Genomic DNA, 21,295 nt, shown 5'->3' on the forward strand with positions numbered 1-21,295 from the left:
TCAAAAAGTACTTTGACGCGGAAACCCAGCAAATTGTGGCCGGAGTCAGTCATCGTGAAGGTTATGGAATCAAAGTTTGCAGTGTTACAAGCTTTACATATTAGCAAAGGTGTTAAAAATGAAGGTTAGTTCTTGAAGTTCTGGTTCTGAAATATTTCCGAATTTAATTTAATTACTTTGAAGACCATAAAAACTGGTATTTCTCCATTTTTGCTATCCAACTATTACGTGTGATGACTAACTTTAAAGCTTAATAAAAGCCGAATTCATTTAGTGTGTGTTATCGTGTGTGCATTGCTCGAACAAAAGCACTTTCTGGGTCTCACAATGCTGTGTATTGAGAATTTGTGGTGAGATCTTATGGCAGAGGGCGGGGGAATGAGAAAAGGATAATGAGGGCATCCAGCATAGAAAAAGCAAGAAAGACCAAAAGATTTAACAAACCTCCAATTTGTTCCAAAACGAACACAGGAATATATCGAATAGTGACGTGCCTAGCTCTAGTTTTTCACATCTTATATATAATAACGCAACGACTGCTAAAAAAAAGTAAATACACCATAATATTGCTTCAAGTGGTAACTGATATGGAATAATAACATAATAAAGGAAAACACTCCTAGAACAAATAAAACGCTTGAAGAAAAAAATGAATAACAGCGGCTAAAGCTCAAGCAGGTCATAATAAGAATACATCCTATTGGATTTCATGAAAATACTCACTAAATTTTAAGCCACTCAATTAAAAGTGATACGGCATCAGAAAATCAGATGTTCCAACAAGACCCCTAAAGCTGTGGTATTCTTTTATCAAATGCTGCTTTCCTTTTCCGCCTACTGCATCGAAATAACTATTCCTCTACCCGAAAAAAGCCAAAAACAGCCTGTAGTACAACTTGGAAAATTGTCCCCCAGTACCCCGAGAAGGATACGAGAAGGCTATTCAGTGAAAACTAAGCTCCTGTCCAGTGTAACCTGTAACAAACCTGTTAAATCTTGAAGTTTGTCGGGGTTTTCATAAGAACTTCACAAGAGCAGATAAAAAAAAATCCTCAAATGTGTTTGTAAACCTCAGAAAAGGGACGATTAAAGCAATTCCTACGTGGATAAAACACTTCTAGCAGACTGTACGTTTTATCTTTATTCTCATGGCTTCGTCCATTTTTTTCACATCTCACCATAGAGAATTAGAGGACCCTAGAGTTTCTGTATTATTTTTTACGCGGGGCGTGTGTTTAAACGAAAGAGATCACTGTGAAACTGCTAGAGGAATAAAATAGACCTTCAGTAACACAACCTACAGCAATGCAATAAGATTTCGCTTCACCATACAATTTTCGTAGTTTTAGTGGCATCGAAAATGGCGGAGGCTGACTAGGGTCCTTTAAAGCCAAGAAGTGGATTTGTTAGTGTCTACTATGACCAAGAGGATCTAAATTAGCCATGTTCAAAACGAGCAGGGGACTGGGTACGAATATTCAATATCGATTGGATTAAAAAATTGAGCCTGTCATCTGAAAGAGCATCCAAAAATTAGTAACTCAACCAAATTTGAGAGTTATTGGTTTAAACGCAAAGGCATGGTGCTCTTTTAAAAATCGATAAAATAAGAAAGCTTAGTATGGATTGGATGGACAGCTGTCCCTCCAATCCATACTGAGCTCTCTTATTTTAACGATTTTTAAAAGAGCACCATGCCTTTGCGTTTAAACCAATAACTCTCAAATTTGGTTGAGTTACTAATTTTTGGATGCTCTTTCAGATGACGGGCTCAATTTTTTAATCCAATCGATATTGAATATTCGTACCCAGTCCCCCGCTCGTTTTGAACATGGCTAATTAGGCGGGGACGTAAAAGCGTAAAAACGTGAAATTTTGCAGCTATTTGAGCGAACAAGGAATTTTCTAAACGGCTGAGTAACTAATGGAATTTGTTGAATTTCATCATAGTTAGTAGAGGAGACTAAGATTTCATTTTGCTCTTGCAGATAAAAGCAAATAATATATCGACACCTTAAAATTTTTGAAGCACAGACTAAATTTTCTTTTGAGATCGTTTACTGTAAATATTAAGCTTCAATAAGAGTTATTTTCCGTGGCGGGTTCTTTGTCAAAGCTTAATACAAAAGGAACTCAACTGACGCAGCACATCGATTTTCCCAGAGATCGAATAATTACAGTAATACAGGGCAAATTCCAATCATAAAAGCGCCACGAATAAAATTTACTCAGGGTATAAAACCTTGATTGCAAAACAGACCCTTTCTTCTTTTTTTGATAATTCATGGCAGTCGAACGTGCTTCGGATTTTTTTTATGTATTTTTGGAAGGATTCATTTGGTCCTTACTTCCATGCTGATAAGAGAGCGTTCTCAAAGTGATCGTAATCTTCTTTATCGCTTCTGTAGAGCGAGCGGAAAAATGAGTCAACAGGGGTCGCAAAGTGCAGGGCTAGTTTAGCTAGTGATGTTTTACTAGTGAGTCGAATTTGGCGGCGCTTTAAATGTAGCTTAGAGCCTGCATCAATGCAGCCTTGCATTTTCATAATACTCTGTTGCAGATCTTCTAGAGAGGGACCATCCATACTACTAGTGGTAAATCCTCTTTACTTGAGCTCCTGCATAAAATGCGTGCTATAGTAGCTCTTTTCCGTTTTGAATCTCTTCCTGTATTGTGACGTTTTAATTGTATCTTGCGGATGGTAAAAGAGGAGTTGTTTCTTCCTCGTCGTATTTGGGTTCACTCTCCGAACTACTATTGCCCTTGTAAAAGCCAGATGTAGTACTACTTGAGCTTTTCTCCGGAGTGATCGGCGTGAAAGCTTGGGCTGTCCGGCCTGAGCGACGGTTTCAAATCTTGTGGTGAATGGACTGGGTTGTCCCACCTGGATGGCGGTTTGACTGAAGTCAGTTAAATATTCTCGTTGTAAGATACCGGTATTCAGTATCAAGAAGTCCGAGTCCGAGCCCTTGCCGGTGTCATTGTGTTGTGTTCTAAGGCAATACAATTTACTCTCATAGTACCTCTCTCCACCCAGGTCTATAAATGAGTACCGGCGAATATAATGCTGGGGGTAGCCCTGCGATGGACTGGCATCCCATCCAGCTGGAAAGGAGTAGAAACACTCCTTGTCGCTTCATCCCATTGCTGGTTTTCACTGTCACGCAATCAAAAAATAAATTCGAAACCATTCAACTGCAGAAGCTATGAATTTCAAATATTATAGACGATAAATAGATAAACAATTTCTCCAAGTTTCAGGTCTGTGCGGTGTACCGTTCGCGAGTTATTTGCCGGACCTTTCCACGCAAATTTATAAAACTTAGTATGGAGATGCCATAACTGTGCCCTTCCGAGGGACACAAATATGGCCGCCGTGATGTCAGAGAAACCATCTGGAACTCAATTCTGTTTACAACAGCGGCAATCTTTGGCTCATGAGCTAGTACAGTTTCACATAAACACCACTTATTATATCTTAAATGTTCAATCTGCTGAAAATGGAAAGGAAAGGCCTTTTTTCAAACAAAACAGCTTTGTCACGGCACTCAGCTTGATGTCACATCAGGAGTACCCAACGACGGTTTCGAAGAAAATCCACCGAATAGTGTGCTTAACATTTCCTGAGTGTCACTACGTCAATCTTGGTTAATATTTAACTTTCCTGGGAAAAAAATACCCGCTCTTCACTGCCAGCAAGCAGGATTTTGGCGTTATCGGACTCCCAGCTAGGCTCAGTTTTCAGCCGTGGGGGTTTCGGTGCGTCCGCGATCCTCTCCCCAACCACGGCTGGGCGCACGGGGTGTCCCTTTGTTAGAATTGACCAATCAGGTAGAAGCCCCGCGAAATTTGAGGGGCATAAATTTTGTGATAAATATTTCAAAATGGCGGACGCGTCGAGGTTTGACGAAAAATTTGAAGATGCCTGTGCAAACGCTCTCCAGAAGTTCGGTTTTGATAATTTCAAAGAGAAACAGATTCTTGCTATGAAGGAGTTGATGTTAGGGCGAGATGTCTTTGTCAATCTGCCAACAGGCTCAGGAAAATCGCTGATTTTTCAAGCTTTTCCACTGGTCTTCGATTACATGAGAGGAAATGAACATGCTCAGGCAATTGTTGTGGTCATTTCTCCACTTCTTTTTTTGATGAAAGATCAAGTTAACTATCTGATAAGTAGAGGTGTGAAGGCTGCTTTCCTAGAAGAAGGACAGGACGATGAATCGGTGAAGAACGGTATTGAGAAAGGTCTCTATCAAATTGTCTATGGCTCGCCAGAAACCTTTCTTGCTACCAATCGCTGGCGTAAAACTCTATCAAACACAGTGTATCGGCAAAGGCTATGTTTGATAGCCGTAGATGAGGCGCACTGTATATCCCATTGGGGATTTTCTGCCAAGAAAGGAGAAACAGCGTTTCGAATTTGGTTCAGAAGAATCAACGAACTTCGATCTCTCGTTGGATCCGTTCCACTCGTAGCTTTAACAGCAACAGCAACGAAGACGCGACCCGGAGTCAGATTATCAAGACACTTGAAATGGAAAATGTTGCCGTCTTTTCTGAAAATCCAAATCGGAAAAACATTGCCTATGGTGTACAAGTGACCGGTGATGACCCACTTACAACGTTTAGTTCACTCATTCAAGAGATCAAAGAGAAAGGGCAAAGTTGTGGCAGGGTTATAATTTATTGCCCAAAAATTAAAGTCGTTTCAACTCTGTATGGCATTTTTAAAGCTGAGCTAGGAGTTGACATGTATGTAGACAGAGGGACTTGTAACCTGCGAGAACGTTTGGTGGAAATGTACCATTCTCGAATTGACGATGAAAACAAAGATGAAATTTTAAAATCTTTTTCTAGTGAAACTGGTTGCATTCGTGTACTAATTGCAACAATCGCCTACGGAATGAGGATAGACTGCAAGGGTGTAAAAGATGTAATACATTATGGGCCTCCTCAGAATCTCGAAAGATATCTCCAAGAAAGTGGAAGGGCTGAGAGAAGCGCAGAAGCAAATTGCAGGCCAATGATTCTGTATTCAAATGTTATGTTGCAAAGTTGTGACGAAAGCATCATGGCATATGTTAGAAACAACTCCATTTGTAGGCGTAAACTACTGCTCGAACACTTTGACTATGATTTGTATGAACTGGAACGATACAGTCATGCACATCAATGTCGTGACATTTGCAAAAGCAGATGTAAATGTGATGTAAACACTTGCAGTTTTGTCTATTTTGATAATACACTTCCACAGCACAGCACCGAAAAACCACCAGAGAGGCTTATAACAAGTGGTGAAAAGGAAAAACTCGTTGCAAAACTGGAGTATTTAAAGAGAACATTATATAGTTCATTTCTCGAAATGGCACTCAAGCACAATGTTCCACTTTTAACACCAATCGATTTATTGTCTGGTTTTGTTGATTGTCAGATGGCTCAAGTTGTGGACCATGCATCAAAAATTTTCACCTTGGCCAATGTCTATGATTATGTAGACATCTGGCATCCTGATGTTGCCACAGAAATATTGTATGTACTTAACTTGGTATTTGGGGACTGTGATCATGACTTTGATGAATGTGATTTAAAACGAATGCTGAATACATAGCAGAAAAATACATTGGCCTCATATCGAACCTTCATCGGTGTTACATTGGCTTCAAATGAACTGAGTTCATTTTAGCTCATCCAGTATAAAGCCATTATTCAAAAACGATGATGTCAACAGTAGATAATTTATGTGATAAGAAATTAATATACTTGCATAGTTAAAATAAGGCTCAGTCATATGAATGGAATAAACAAAAATCCTACTAATGCCTCTGTTGCACAATATTATAGGCCTTCACTGCTCAATGCAAAAATAGAACATGATCTGACACTACTAATCTCGTACCCAGATGTCTACTTACCACGATAGTACACATCTGGTCAATTGCGTTCAGTTCGCCGATCTGATTGGTTGATGAAAAGCTTCAGCATTTGCGCGCGGATGAAAAACAATTAAGATCGTAGAAAGGAGTTGTTTCTTTGTCGTCGTATTCGGGTTTACTTTACGAATAGGTTTTGAAGCAGGTAAAGAGAAGCGTCTTATCTACATTATAGCTTTGTCGTGTTTATTGTTTAAACTTTTCTTTGTAATTTTGCAGTTCAAATAAATTTTGTTGTTGTTGTTGTTGTTGTTGTTGTTACGCACGCGCGCACTGTACGTTAGCTAGTAAGAAAATATTTGGATTCAAAGGCTTTTCTGGAAACGCGTTCGTGTTTTGAACGTTATCAATGCGAATAAGCTACAAGTAAAGTTTGTAGTTCAAGCTTGTTAGTACAAAGTGTTTAAAAATGACGATTTTTGTGGGTAAAAAGATCGGTCAGAAACTTTGCAAATCTGACGCGTACTTGACGCGTACATCTAGCTTGTACGCGTCAAACACAGCGCGCGCTTTTCCCCGCTGTTGAAGGCTGGGTTGGTTGTTTTAATTTAATATCAGCAAACCATGAGTGACGGATTTCTTTCTTCTCCAACTCTATCTCAAGATTGTGTTACTTGTCTTTTCTTATATATGAAAGTTGTTCATGACCTATTTATAACGGCTATGTGAGTTTTTCATACTTAATTGCCGAGCATGCGTAGTCGCAGCATGTGTCACATTTCTGACACATTTGACGCGAGCAAAATCCGACTTTACCAGATGTTCTCTCCGAGGGTTGAGACGATCTGGATACGAGATTACTGACACTTCCACAAATTTAACTCACGGGACATCAGACAATAGTCTATGATGCCGCTCGTTACCGAGGTTCTCCCGCAAAAAAGGACGAAAACATCCCTCCTTTAATCATCGCCCAGAATGCCGCGACACATCCGGGACTGCTGAAGCCATTTTCGCGCGAATATTCAAAAGCTCATTAGACAAAGTACACATAATAACAAAGAAAGTCGGCCAAAAGCAGTCAGCACTGCTCGGGAATTCTACTTTCACAAGAAAACGGTTCAGTTTACTCGTTACCATTCATATGGCTTTTGTAAAAACAAGGTAACTAAAGACAATGCGACTACTATTAGGTCTGTTACTGTTTGGGAAGTATTATATTTTTTGGCCTCAAATGCAGCTATTTTGTAGCTCTGCGTGTATGGGATCGACACTTTGCTTCTGCTAAACAACTGGCGGCGTCCCTCAGAACTTGAAAGGCGTCTGTCTGTATTTAGATAGATCTTGTGGAACGTAAATTATAAATTAGTATCGAAATTATAAATTATAAATTATAAATTAGTATCGACTACATTGGTACTTGATTTCTTTTCCTGTGACTTATAATATAAACCAATGACATTCCATCTACCACCGTGTATCTCTCGAGCGTAACGTATGTCCTGAAAATTCTACTGAAGTCACATTATAGAACTGTGAAGCGGCACCTGGAACCAGATGTTACAACAGACCCCTAAAGCTGTAGTATTTGTAAATCATCTTTTAATCATCCATAGCTCTGATATAACTTCCTCACCCCTCAACGAAACCCAAAGTACAACTTAGAAAAAATTTTCCCCCTGTGCACGTGGTCTGAGAAGGATTTGAAGCCATTCGGTTTAAACGCAGCTCCCCTCAAGTGTAACCTGTAACAAGCCTGTTAAATCTTGCATGACGTTCGCCAAGGCGTTTCTAAATCTCAAAAAGGTAACCACTGAAAACAATCCCTCCTTAGATCTTCAGGAATACGTGTGACAGACTGTTTATATCACATCTCAGGCAACGTGGTTGGACTTGTATTCCGGAGGCCTCCGGTTCAAATCCTCCTCCCTGCCACTAGAGAGATTCGTGTTCGGTGTTCCCGAATTCAACTCCTCCACGCTTTGTATACAGCCAACTAGTCAGCCGCCTGCCGGTTGGATTTTTTAACAAGTTTCTGTTTGATTTATAATATTTGTTTCACTATTTACAGTGTCCACAATAAGCACAGCAATGCTAATTTTTATATAATTATTTTCACGAATCACACAGCGAACGTGGTATTATCTAAACGTCTTAGTAACGAATGAAATTTGGTGCATTTTCATCACGCTCTTGCAGTTAAAAGCAAACAGCATATCATCACCATTTCTTCTTAACCCTTTGTATACAATCTTCTAAAATTTATGAAGCACAGAAAACATTTTCTTTTCATACAAGTTCTGTTGTCTAAAATATTGAGCTTCATTAAAATTTGTTTCTCCGTAGTGAGTTCTTTGTCGATTTTTATATAAGAAGCAAGACTGACACCGCACATCGGCTTTCCCAGAGAGCGAAAAGCTTCAGTAATACAGATCATATTGCAACTATAAAAGCGCAAGGAATGTTTTTTTTTTCAGGGCGCAAACCTTGAGTGAAAAACCAAACTCTTTCTTCCTCTGATAATTCAAGGCGGTCAAATGTGGTCTGGAGGTCTTCTATGTATTTATAAAAGGGCTCGTCTGATCTTTGTTAATATACGCCAAACTTGCGAGGTGGTCCTTAGCGTTACTCAAAGTATCCAGATCTTCTTCTTCGCTTCTGTAGAGCGAGCGGAAAAAACGATTATGCAGACTCAGTTAAATGCAGGGCAAGTTCAGCTAGTGCTGTTTCATCAGTAAGTCGAATTCAGCGTCTCTCTTCAAGGCCGTAGGCAGGGGGGTGCGATGGGTTCGTCCATACCCACCAAGGTCACAAAGGTCCGCCTATTCGGGGAGTGAGGCTTAAAATGACTCTCAGAATACAATTATTGTGGGCATAAACAACTTGATTTTTCCACTTTTCCCGGGAGAGAATAGCCCTGGACCTCCCGAGACACTCACGCCTCTGGCGCTCGCACCCACCCATGCACGATTCTGCCTACGGCCCTTCGCCTAAAGTCTTAACTTTCGTGTCCATGAAATTAAGTTGGTTTAACCGTGTCCGAGATACTTGAGCTACATCAATTTAGCAGCACTTTGTGTTGCAGTTCCGTAATAGCCTGCTGCAGATATGCTATTGAGGGAGGTTATGCTACTAGTGGTTTAATCCACTTCATCTGAGCTCCTGCTTAAAATGCGTGCTGAAGATTTTTATCCATTTTTCCTTTTCAATATCTTTCTGCATTGTGACGCTTGCTTTAACTTTCGGATCGTAAAAAGGAGTTGTTTCTTTGTCGTCGTATTCGAGTTCACTTTACGAATAGGTTTTGAAGCAGGTAAAGAGAAGTTTCTTATCTACATTAAAGCTTTGTCGTGTATTTCATAACCCAGTTATTGGATGATAATTTGAGAAAATTAGAGTATTTTAATATGCAGCTGCCAAATTGGTGTCTCCTATTGGTGCACCAATATGGCGGCCACAAAATAAAATTGAGCAAGGAAAGTAGATTGTTCCATCAATATTATTCCCTTTCACTTTAAATCATATCCTTAATGCTTTTACGTCCACATGATTTATTATCACGTCTGAAAATTAGAAAATGACACAAACTTTCTGTTTTTGATTAAAGAAAAAACTCAAGAAACTCTCTATAACGGTTAGAAGAAAGACAAAATATTTCTTTTGAGCTTAATGGGAACATGTTCCCTAAATAAGCAGCCCCCATTCAGAAACATCTTTATTTTAACAGGAACAAAGGATTCCCAAAGGATTCCCAAGTGGGGAAACCTTCAAAAGATCACGTCTTCTTATTTAGAAATAAACGTGACACTTTTCCCTTCCTTTCTCCGCATTAAAGCAATTCCTTAAGTGGTAAAGGGAATTCCAGATGGGAATTTCCTTCCCGTGAGATCAAGAGAGGAACATCTGAATTTAAAAAAGGGCAATGCGATTAGGACTATTTGTCCCGACAGTGGGTTTAAAGGAATAATTATATTTAATAGTACCCAGTAACTGTAGTTGAATCTCTTAAGAACTCCAAGCAAAGCACAAACAGGATTTTAACCGAAAAAATTGTATCAATGAAAATGGGTGAAGGTTTGGGCTATGATGATGATAAAGTTGGTTGTGGTAATGATATGGATTAAATATTGACCCAAAAAAAAACCTTGGTAACGTCCTTGATTAATAAGGAAAGAAATGGCTTCAAAGTCATGAACATAATGGGATGGAAGACGACAAGTAAAAAACTAAGTTATTATAGTTGAACCAGAAACAATACTCAGTGCATAAATCACTTTAATTCTTTTTCAAGGTGTTTTATTATTATTATTATTATTATTATTATTATTATTATTATTATTATTATTATTATTATTATTATTATTATTATTATTATTATTTTAGCCAACACAAATCTATCACAGCATTGTACTGTGAAGTTGCTTGTAGTAGACGATAGAAGAGCGAACAAAGTTTTAGTTAAAATGTGACAATGCAACAAAGCCGTGAAATAAACAAAGGGATAGATTTGCAGCCTCAGCGTCTTCCAATGAACGGACGCGGACGCTCAAGGCATCGTGCGGGCTCCTCATCAGCAGCTGGTAAGCATATCGCTCTTTGAGCTTCACAATTCAATGTTCTTGTTTCACTTTCGCTGCATACTGGGAATAATTGAAACATAAAATGTGATTTTCATTAAACGAATTCTGAAATATATATAAAGAAGGATTATACACTGGCCTCATATCGACACTTCATCGGCGCTAGATTGGCTTCAAAGGTACTGAGTTCATTTTAGCTCATCCAGTATAATGCCATTATTCGAGAACAATAATGTCTATAGTAGATAACTTATGTGATAAGAAATTAGTATGCTTGCATAATTAAAAATGGCTCGCGATATGAAAGAAATAGAAAAATCCTACTGATGACTCTATTGGACAATATTTTAGTACTTAATTTACTGCTCAAATGCAAAAACAGAACATGACATTACCAAAACTTTAACTCACGAGACAGAGACAATAGCCTATGATACCAAACGTTACCGCGGTTCTCTCGCAAAAAAGAACAAAAACATCCCTTCTATACTACTTTAGTAGAAACTCAGTCGTGTTCTATTTGAAATCCGCGAATCTGATTGGTTCTCCCATTGATTTCTATTTTAACAATAGAGTGTTTCTGTCGAGGAACTATCGGCTGATAGTTGCCCCGCGGAAATTTGATGTTCTTAAAACAAATATTAGCCCGACAATAGCCTATGATACCAAACGTTACCGCGGTTCTCTCGCAAAAAAGAACAAAAACATCCCTTCTATACTACTTTAGTAGAAACTCAGTCGTGTTCTATTTGAAATCCGCGAATCTGATTGGTTCTCCCATTGATTTCTATTTTAACAATAGAGTGTTTCTGTCGAGGAACTATCGGCTGATAGTTGCCCCGCGGAAATTTGATGTTCTTAAAACAAATATTAGCCCGAGAAGCGAAGCTTCGAGGGCAAATATGCTAGTTTTAAGAACATCAAATTTCCAAGGGGCAACTATCAGACCGATAGTTCCGAGACAGAAACACTCTATTGTCTTTATTGTTCACCAATAAATTTTCTTCCGCGCGCACATACAGAAACAAGCATCGTGAATTATTTTTACTTTTGAGGATAAAAAACTCAATTGAAAGCCGAAACTTAACAAACGAAACAAAACCAGACGAGAAACCCACTAAATGCAGTGAATTTGGTTGGGTTTTTTTGTCTGCAGGCAGCTTGTTTACAAAAAACAGTCACGGGCGGGCACTATCGATCCGGGCAATTTTCCCGGGAGGGCACTATGGGCTGATAGTGCCCTCCGGCGGACGGACACTATCGCGTCACGTGTTCAATTTAAACCAATCAGAATCGGAGAAAATTTAGTGGTGAACTATAATCGCCGATAGAAAACAATCGCGCGCGCGTTGCTCTTTAAAGGGCGAATTTTTCTTGATTTTTGGCTTAAAAAGTACATAAAATTGTAGGTTTTGGACTTCAATTCTTTAAAGTTTCTACTAAAACAATTAGACTACTCGCCCTCGTTATTTATGAGCGATAGTCAACTCGGCTGCGCCTCGTTGACTATTCGCTCATAGAAAACTCGGGCTCGTAGTTTAATTGTTAAATAAAATCGGCTTAAATTCACATAAATGTTCTATTTCAATAATAAAAGGTCCACCTCAGCTAAGGTTTGTTCCTCACCGCAATAATTCCATCGACCTCTACTGTATTCACGATCATATGCACACCATGGTCTGCTCTCACCACCGGCATAGGAACATTTGTTAAACGTCTTTCCGTCGTAGTCGAAAGGAAAAACACATTGACTTGGATCCCCAATCACTGCAAAAAAATAACCTTTTAATTCTAATATCTTTATAATGAAAAATGAAGCTCTTATAGGTTATTAAAGTGCATTTTTTAGATCTCTTAACATAGGAAGTACCTTGAAATCGTACTACACAGAGGAAATCTATTGAGTGTACAAAGTATTTTTAATCGAAGACATTCAAGAGAAAAGAGACATTTGCAGCTTTTATTGTTTCAGTATCGCCGTAAATTGTGGTACATTTTGGATTGTGTCATGTGGATATGTTTATTTACGTGTGAGGAATGTCCATGTTATATTGTTACACCTTCTTAAAGAAATATAAATAAACGACGTGCAAAACAACTAAGAAAAAATCAAAGAAGAAAGAAAATCATAACGTTGACCTAATTCAAAGTTCAAAGACTTCCACGTCCTTGAAGAGGCATTTTATCACAAAATCGATTAAATCTACTTACCGCCTGTTCAGAGCATCACAAAAACAAGAAAGGACAAAACCACAAGAATCTTCATTATTGAATTTTTTTCTCGTGTTTGTACTTCAATTAAACAACTGGCGGCGTCCCTCAGAACTCGAAAGGCGTTTGTCTGTGTTTAGTTAGATCTTGTGGAACGTTTTTCTGCTCACGTGGTAAATTATAGATTAGTATCGACTACACTGGTACTTGTTTTCTTTTCCTTTGTCGTATAATATAAACCAATGACATTCCACCAGCGTTCGCATATCTATTGAGCGTGGCGAACCCTGCTAGTCCTAAAATATTTTACCATTTCGTTATTATTGATCTCACGTGCCTCCTATGTGCCGTTAACGAAGCTGTACCCCGTGTAACAGGTAAACACAGGACGCTTTGCTGGTGTCTTATTTAAGCAATAGACCTCACCATGGGTTTACTGGTGCACTAACTCCATGCGAGATGAAGAGAAAGACTTGTAAAGCACAAGCCGTGAGGCGATTGATTTACACTGAGAGAGAAGCTTTTCTAGCTCGTGTTTTCCCATTCCAAGTGGGATTATTGCGCCGGCAAGCACGTAGAAAGTGTGGTCTATTGTTTTTTATAAAAAAAAAATAACTGTGGAAAAAGTTTGTTAAATAACTAACCTTTATTTTTAATACCATCGCTAACATGTGAAGCTTTTAAGACTACAAACTTTCCGTGCAGTCCTTTACAGTCGCGATGACTGACTCCGGCCACAATTTGCTGGATTTTCTCGTCAAAGTACTTTAAAATCATTGAATACATTTTCTGTCTTTAACCGATTGCCGTATTCCTTTTGTATTCCTTTCCTTTCTTGTGATTTACATCACTTATAACTTTAAAAGTTTTCGCCGCGTTGTTCCGTGGATTTTGCGTGTATAGTTGAACCTGTGTTTCATTCTTTCACCCGCTGTGATTGGTTTAATGTGTCATCCGATGACTGTGTTGAAAATAAGCGACTTGATCACAAAATTCAAATTTGATTTCTATTTCTTGAAATTCTGGTTCTGAAACTTATTTCTTTCAAGGAAACTGAATTCATTTATTGCTTTTATATACAGGCGTTGCTCGAATAAAAGCACATTAATTTTTCTGGGCCTTGCAGTGCTCCTCAGTACCTGAGAGTTTCTGGTAAGACTAATCGCGGCAGAGGTGAGAGAAATAGAAAAGGATAATAAGGGCATAATGATAGAAGAAGCAAGAATGGCGAAAAGATTTAACAAAGATCCAATGCGTTCCAAAACGAACACCAGCGCTAGCATTTATCGAATGGTGGCGTACCTAGCTTCTTTGTCGAATCCCTTATATACCAACAGAAGAACTGCTTAGAATAGTTAACACACTATAAAAGTGCTTTAAGTAATAACTGGGATGGAAAGTGAAGATACACCGAGGACGAAAAAATAGCTTGAAGAAAAAGAATTAATAACAGTGGCTAAAACTCAAGTAGGTTATAACACAAACGTATTGTATGGGATTTGATGAAAATGTTCTGAAATTTCTAAGCCACACCAAAACATAGTTATACGGCACAGCACAGAAGCCATACGTTACAACAGAACCCTACTGAAAGCTATGGTATTCGTTAATCAAAGGCTTCTTTCCTTTAACGCCCATTGCATTAAAGAAAAATATCCCCTACCGCAATGAAACCTGAAGTACAACTTGGAAAAATTTTCCCTCAGTAGCTCGAGAAGGATGTGAGAAAGTTCTCAGTTAAAACGCAGCCCCCCTCCAGTGTGACCTGTAACAAACCTGTTAAATCTTGACGTTTGCCAGGCCTTCACCAGGCTAACGAAGACCAAACTAAACCAAGATGTTTCGAAACCTCGAAAAACGGACGACTAAAAACAATCCCTACGTAGACAGAAAAAGTGTGATAAACTGTATGTATTACCTGGTGCATTTTCATGGCTTCGTCAACTTTTCTCACATCCAACCAGAGAGAATTAAAACAGACAAGTGGATTTGTTATTATCTACTAGGGCTAAGAAGATCTACATTAAGCGTGCGGCGTGTGTCCGAAAAACAAAAAATGTTTCTGATTTCTTTCAGAAACACTTTGTGTCCGCAACAAATGTTTCCCCGTTTGCTCGCCTAAGAAAACATCACGAATAACAATGTGTCCGCCACAATGTGTCCTCGTTTGCAACCGCCTAACTGATAAAATTGATTGAATTTTCATCTTTTTCTAGCAGAAAAAGCAAACAGTGTATCGACACTCGTATTACATAAACTGTGGCAAATCCTCTGAAATTTCTAAAGCACGGAATAAATAACTGTTGATATCGGTTGGCTAAATATAAAGCTTCAATAGGAGTTATCGTCCGTGGTCAGACGATTCTTTGTCAGAACTTTATTAAAGAAGTACCTGGAAAGCGTTTTAACTAGAGGAAATGTATTGAGTGTATGAAGCATTTTTATCATCAAAGACATTCAAGAGACTGAAATAGAGCAATACATTTTGGATTGTGCTGTTTGGATTATTTACGTGTGAGCAATTTCCATGTTATTATGCAACCAATTTCTTCAGATTTTCCCGCCTTCAAAGAGGCATTTTACCACAATTAAAGTCGATCAAATCGACCTACCGCCCGTGCAGAGCATCACAAAAACAACAAAGGACAAGACTACAAAAATCTTCATTTCTGATTTTTTTTCTCTTGTTTATACTTTTAATGAACCCTGGCGGCGTCCCTCAAAACTCGAAAAGCGTTTTTCTGTGCCTAGTAAGTTCTTTTGGAATGTTTTACTACTCACCTGGTAAATTATATACTATTTATTAACCGAGAGTGAGGTCATTACAGGGGAATCTCAGACCGAGGCCTTGATGTATTGACCGAGCGATAGCGAGGTCAATACATCAAGGCCGAGGTCTGAGATTCCCCTGTAATGACCGAATGGACGAGGTTAATAAGTTATTTATTATATGGCCTTTTAGCGCTATTCTAAAAATATCTAAAAAAACATCGAGGTGAAACTCGCACTCGCTCTCTGTGGCTCTCTTCGTCGCTCATACTAAAGAAGTATCGGTATGCCAATATTTTTCTTTCAGTTATTGAAAAGATAGTTACATTTTGTCGGTATTTATTGTCGTTTTCGCAATTGCGCTAGCAGCTTTTACTCACAACTCAAAAAACCGTCGAGCCGAGAAAATTTTTCATAATGCCCGGTCATTACAAGAAAATAATGCCCGCTCAGCAGCCAATCAGAGCGCGCGTACTATTGTAGCCATATAATAAAGATTAGTATCGACTACATGGGTACTTGCTTTCTTTTCCTTTGTCTTAAAATATAAACCAATGGCATTCCATCTACCACCGCGCATCTTTCGAGTGTAACGAACCCCACTAGAGCTAAAATATTTTAACATTTCGTAATTATTGATCTCACGTGCCTCCTATGTGCTGTAAACGAAGCTGTACGCGATATAACAGGTTAACACATGATTCTCAGCTTGTGTCTTATTTAAGCGATAGACCGCGCTATGGGTTTACGGGTGCACTAATGATAATGATAATGATAATGATAATGATAATGTATTTATATAGCGCATTTTTCATATGTATATGTTCAAATGCGCTTTACACATACTGTTATTTTACTACACAATTGTAAAGGCCAGACCACAACACCGGGAGCTTCGTGCCCTACTCTTTGCGAATAGTGTGTGGGTTCTTTAACGTCCCCTGTTATAAGACTGAAGATACAGGAGACGGGACCTACGGTTTATCGTCCTTTTCCGAGAAGACTAGAATGTCTAACCATTTGCAGATGAAATTACAAAGGCAGCACATTCTCCTCAGTTATTTTAAGACCCTGAGTGTTGGTCCGGTCTGGGGTTCGAACCCACGACCTCCCGCACAGCAGTCCGGCGCTCTACCAACTGAGCTAACCAGGCGGCGGTAACTAACTCCATGCGAGATGAAGAGAAAGGCTTGTAAATCACGAGCAGTTAGGCGAGTAATTTACAAGTTTTTCTCGAGTTCTCCTAACATCCCAAGTGGGTTTATTGCGCTGGTAAACCCATAAAAGTGTGGTATATTGTTTCTAAGAAATAACTGTGGAAAACGTTTGTCAAAGAAATAGAAATCGAATTTTAATTTTTTGATCAAGTTGTTTATTCTCAACACAGTCATCGGATGACACGATAAACCAATCACAGCGGGTGAAAGAACGAAACACAGGTTCAGCTTCACACACAAAATCCACGGATCAACGGGTCGAAAACTTTTAAAAGTTATGAGCTATAAAAGAAAGGTTTTGAAGAATTATTTAGATCACTTTCTTGAGCTGCATCAAACCAGCACTTTGCGTTGCAGTTCCGTAATAATCTGTTGCAGATCTGCTTGTGAGGGAAGGATAATGCATGCTACTAGTGGTTAAATCCTCTTCATCTGAGCTCCTGCTTTATGCTTTTAGCTTTATGCAAATTAGACACGAGGAGGTCGTAAACTTTCGTTTCTCATTTGTGTGAATCTTGAGTGCCCAGATTTTTTATTTGATATTATAACAGAAGAGACATCGAGCTTTTGCACAGTGTTTATTTTGACTCGATATCGGACATATCAAGGTGCTTTTTCGGCCTCCAAAGTTTCTCAATTTTTGCCCTTTCCCGAAGTGCTTGATAAAGCAATATTTTAAAAGGCGAAGGAAACCTCAAAATAGCCGGAAAAAATTGAAAGTTTATGTTGCCTGAATGAAGAAAGGTCAAGCTATTATTCTAAGTTTATTTCGATTCAAAACATTGAAAATTGCTGTTATAGGAATATCGAGAACTTTGCCATTTTTACGCAGATTTTTGCATATTTAATGAGCTAAAACCGTTATTTTCGTTTTTTCTTAATTTCTCGAAAACCATAAATTCCTAGAAGATGACAATAATATTTTCGAACATAGTTCCCCAAAGGTGTTATTCAGGCAAAGTTTCAAGATTTTCGATTTTCCCAGCCTGTCCAACGATTCTTCATATTCTCGGTCGGAGCCTCTTAACACGTGATGCTTAGCTTGTGTCTTATTTAAGCAATAGACCACACTATGGGTTTACTGGTGCAATAAACTCACGCAGGATATTGGGTGAACACGAGAATAGCTTGTAAATCACTCGCCTGACGGCTCGTGATTTACAATTTTTAATCGTATTCTCCCAAAATCTCAAGTGGGTTTATTGCGCCGGTAAACCGATAGAAAGTTTGGTCTTTTGCTTTTATGAAATAACAATGAAAAACGTTTCTCAAAGAAACAAAAATCGAGTTTGAAATGACGTGATCAAGTTAGTTATTCTCCATACAAACATCGAATGACGCGATAAACCAATCACAGCGGGTGAAAGAATGTAACACAGGTTCAGGAAGTAGGAAAGTAGGAAAGAAAGGAAAGGAAAATAGGCAATCGGTTAAGCGCAGAAAATATATTCAATGATTTAAAAGTTCTTTGGCGGCAAAATCCAGCAAATCAATTGTGGTCGGAAAATAATAGAAGGTAACGGAAGGCGAAGGAAATGGACTGCACGGAAAGTTTGTAGGCTTACAAATTTCACATGTTGGCGAAGGTATTAAGAATAAAGGTTAGTTCTTCAAACTCTGCTTCTGAAATCTATTCTGAATTTATTCACTTACATTGAAGACCACGAAAGCGCTCTCTCTTTACTTTTTGCCAAATCATAAAGTTGTTTAGACTAACTGTACCGCATTCATTTCTGGTACTTATATACATGCATGGCTCGGATAAAAGCACTTTCTGGGTCTTGCATTGCTCCTCAATAGCTGAGAGTTTCTGGTTAGATTAATAGCGGCAGAGGGGCGATAATTGGAAAAAGATAATAAGGGTATAAGGATAGAAGAAGCAAGAATGATCAAACGATTTAACAAAGCTCCAATATGCTCCGAAACGAACACCAGCATTTATCAAATGGTGTCGTGCCTAGCTAGTTTGTCGAATCCCTTATATACCAACAGGAAGACTGCTAGAAATAGTTAATACACTAATAGTGCTTTAAGCAAAAACGGGGCCGTGATGGATGGTGGAGATACTTTGAGAAAAAAAAAACTTGAAGAAAAATAAAAGAGAATAACAGCGGCTAAAAGTCAAGTAGGTTATAACACAAACGTATTCTGTGGGATTTGATGAAAATGCTCTGAAAATACTCCACACCAAAAATAGTTATACGGCACAGAAGCCAGACGATACAACAGACCCCTGAGGCCATGCTATTCGTTATTCAAAGGCTACTTTCTTTTACGCCCATTATACTAAAGAAAATTATCCCCTACCCTAACAAAACCTGAAGTAGCCCTAGAAGGATATGAGAAGGCCACTCGGTTAAAACGCAGCCCCCCTCCAGTGTGACCTGTAACAAACCTGTTAAGGTAGCCCGAACCTATTTATTTACGTGATGGTTGCATTTTGAATTGCGCTTTTTGTCAGGAAAGATTTCACCGATTTCTTCAAATTTTTGCGTCCAGAATGAAAAATGTTCGAATTTAAGGAAAATGTCGAAAATGGCATCCGTTTTTCTGTCGGAATAAAATCTTTTGAGATTTGAACATATTTTCCAAATCTAGTTTTTACCAAAAATGTCCATAATTTTAAAACCCGTCGACAGATTTCTCCTTAACTTTAGGAAATAAACCTCAGATCTCTCTAGTGTTGTATCAGGAGGTTTCATGACAATCCCTGACCATGCAACTCGATGCACAAAATGCTGGTCAAATTTTGTCTGAAGCTAGATGCTTTGCTAATGCATTCATGTCAACAGAAGCACAAAAGCGGGACAGTGCAGACCAATTTATGTCCTCATAAATTTAAGTTAATGGGACAACCATGAGTGATTACGTGCTGATTGTGTGACATGCTATAAGCTAGAGGATGGGGTTTCACAGTCCAAAGTGTAGGGTTATCACATGCATAAGTAATGGAACTGTTGGCTGAGCCAATCAGAATTGGCTGGTATTTTACTGTCAATCGATCACAAGGCATCGAACACGAGTTAAGTGTGTTCATTCATTCCTGTGCTAGCAAGCAAACTGTATTTAATATCTGTCTTCTTCTACGACGTGGTTTTTTGTCAATAAGTCTCGCAGACGTTCACCTTGCTTTCTTCGCTCTTCTCTGAGACGGTATCTCTATCCTGTGGGGCAATTTAACGTTTCGGGACTTGCAAATCATGCCGCCACGAGCACGCCGGTCGACTTCCGCCCAAGCACACAAATGTATATCGACCCGGCCGCGTTTGGAGCCTTATCCATCGCCGACCTTCGCTCCCTTTGCGTTAGACATGGAATACAGTCAACAGGAGTCCGAAAGACTCTCGAACGTCGGCTCCGAGAGCTGAACAGTCCACTACCAACTCGGCAAAACATCAGCGAACATGAGTCAACAGCTCTAAACATCGATACAACGGCGGCACAAAGGCAAGAGCGCCCTGAGTTTACAGACGGCCAGATGCAGACCATCCAGCAATTAATCGCGGACACTGTAAAGCAATCTGCCAGGGAGATAGCGACGGAAGCGGCTAGGGCCGCTGTGAATGCTTCGTCGAGCCTCCTTGCCCAACGGCCCGCGTCGCTTGTGCCTGGCACAGCGCCTGAAACGGCAGTTCACACAAGCACTGCGCCGGTAAGCTTCGCCTCGCCCTTCCAAGAGATCCCAGGGCAATACATTAAAGACATCCAGAGTGGTGAGTTTTTTTATCTTTCAAAATTACTGCCTAAGAATCTGTCCCTGTACGACGAGGATGATAATGTTCTCCTATCGTTAGAGAATTCCGTTGTTAAGGTGTCGAAGAAATCAAAGCCGACGGCCTCCACTTCAATCACCGACATTGAACAGTGGACCACTGCCTTTACGTCCTATATGAGTGTACTAATCGACAAGTTTCCAACAAGATCGCAGGAACTCTTGCAATACATTAGTTTAATTAGATATGCGGCCCGTGTGCACAAAGGGCTAGGCTGGGCCATTTATGATTTTAAGTTTCGCCAGAAAGCTAGTGTAAATAAGTCTCTTAATTGGTCAGTGGTCGACACTCAACTCTGGTTAACTATTTTTACCGTCTCGCCAGCGGTTCTCAAGGAAGAGTATCCGCTTTTTTCTAACGGACCCCAGCGAAGTGTCTCAGGGGGCGCAAACAGAGGCACATGCAACTTCTACAATAGGAGTGGCACATGTAATAGAGACTCCTGTTATTTTAGACATGTCTGCAACAGATGCGGTGGATCGCATCCACGGGTTGACTGCCCTGCCCACCCTGTGCGGCAACCAGAGCGGGAAGGGGGGAGGAATAGAGATGGTGACCATGGAAACGCAAAGGCGGGTTCCTCCCATCGAAAGTGAGAACACTACTTGCCCCCTCCCGACCCCTATTAATGTAAAACGACTTCAGGAAACATTGACTAATCATCCGGATCAGGAATTTGTCTCACAGTTATGTAACAATCTTAGGTACGGGGCCGATGTGGGTTTTACTGGGAGACGTGTTGCTAGATTCTCTAGAAATCTGCCCACTGCCCTTTCCCAACCTAATATTGTTTCAGAAAACCTTTCCAGGGAAGTGGCCCTTGGGCGCGTTGCAGGTCCTTTCCCCACCCCACCCCTCCCCAATTTCCAGGTGTC

At 39.5% G+C, this 21,295-nt stretch overlaps 2 protein-coding genes and 1 pseudogene across 3 annotated transcripts in view; 2 read left to right on the top strand and 1 right to left on the bottom strand.

Moving 5' to 3' along the window:
* The window catches only part of LOC144629868 (uncharacterized), a 182,981-nt gene that overhangs the window by 59,256 nt on the left and 102,430 nt on the right, over nucleotides 1-21,295 (top strand). The gene's annotated exons all lie outside the window — the stretch shown is intronic.
* Nucleotides 1-21,295, bottom strand: part of LOC144629866 (uncharacterized) — a 123,550-nt gene that overhangs the window by 10,166 nt on the left and 92,089 nt on the right. The window lies entirely within an intron of this gene.
* LOC144630286 (uncharacterized) lies at nucleotides 19,848-21,016 on the top strand (annotated as a pseudogene).

This window comes from Oculina patagonica, chromosome 11 (genome assembly GCF_052425735.1).
Source record: "Oculina patagonica isolate OP01 chromosome 11, crgOcupat, whole genome shotgun sequence".
Taxonomy (NCBI): Eukaryota; Metazoa; Cnidaria; class Anthozoa; order Scleractinia; family Oculinidae; genus Oculina; species Oculina patagonica.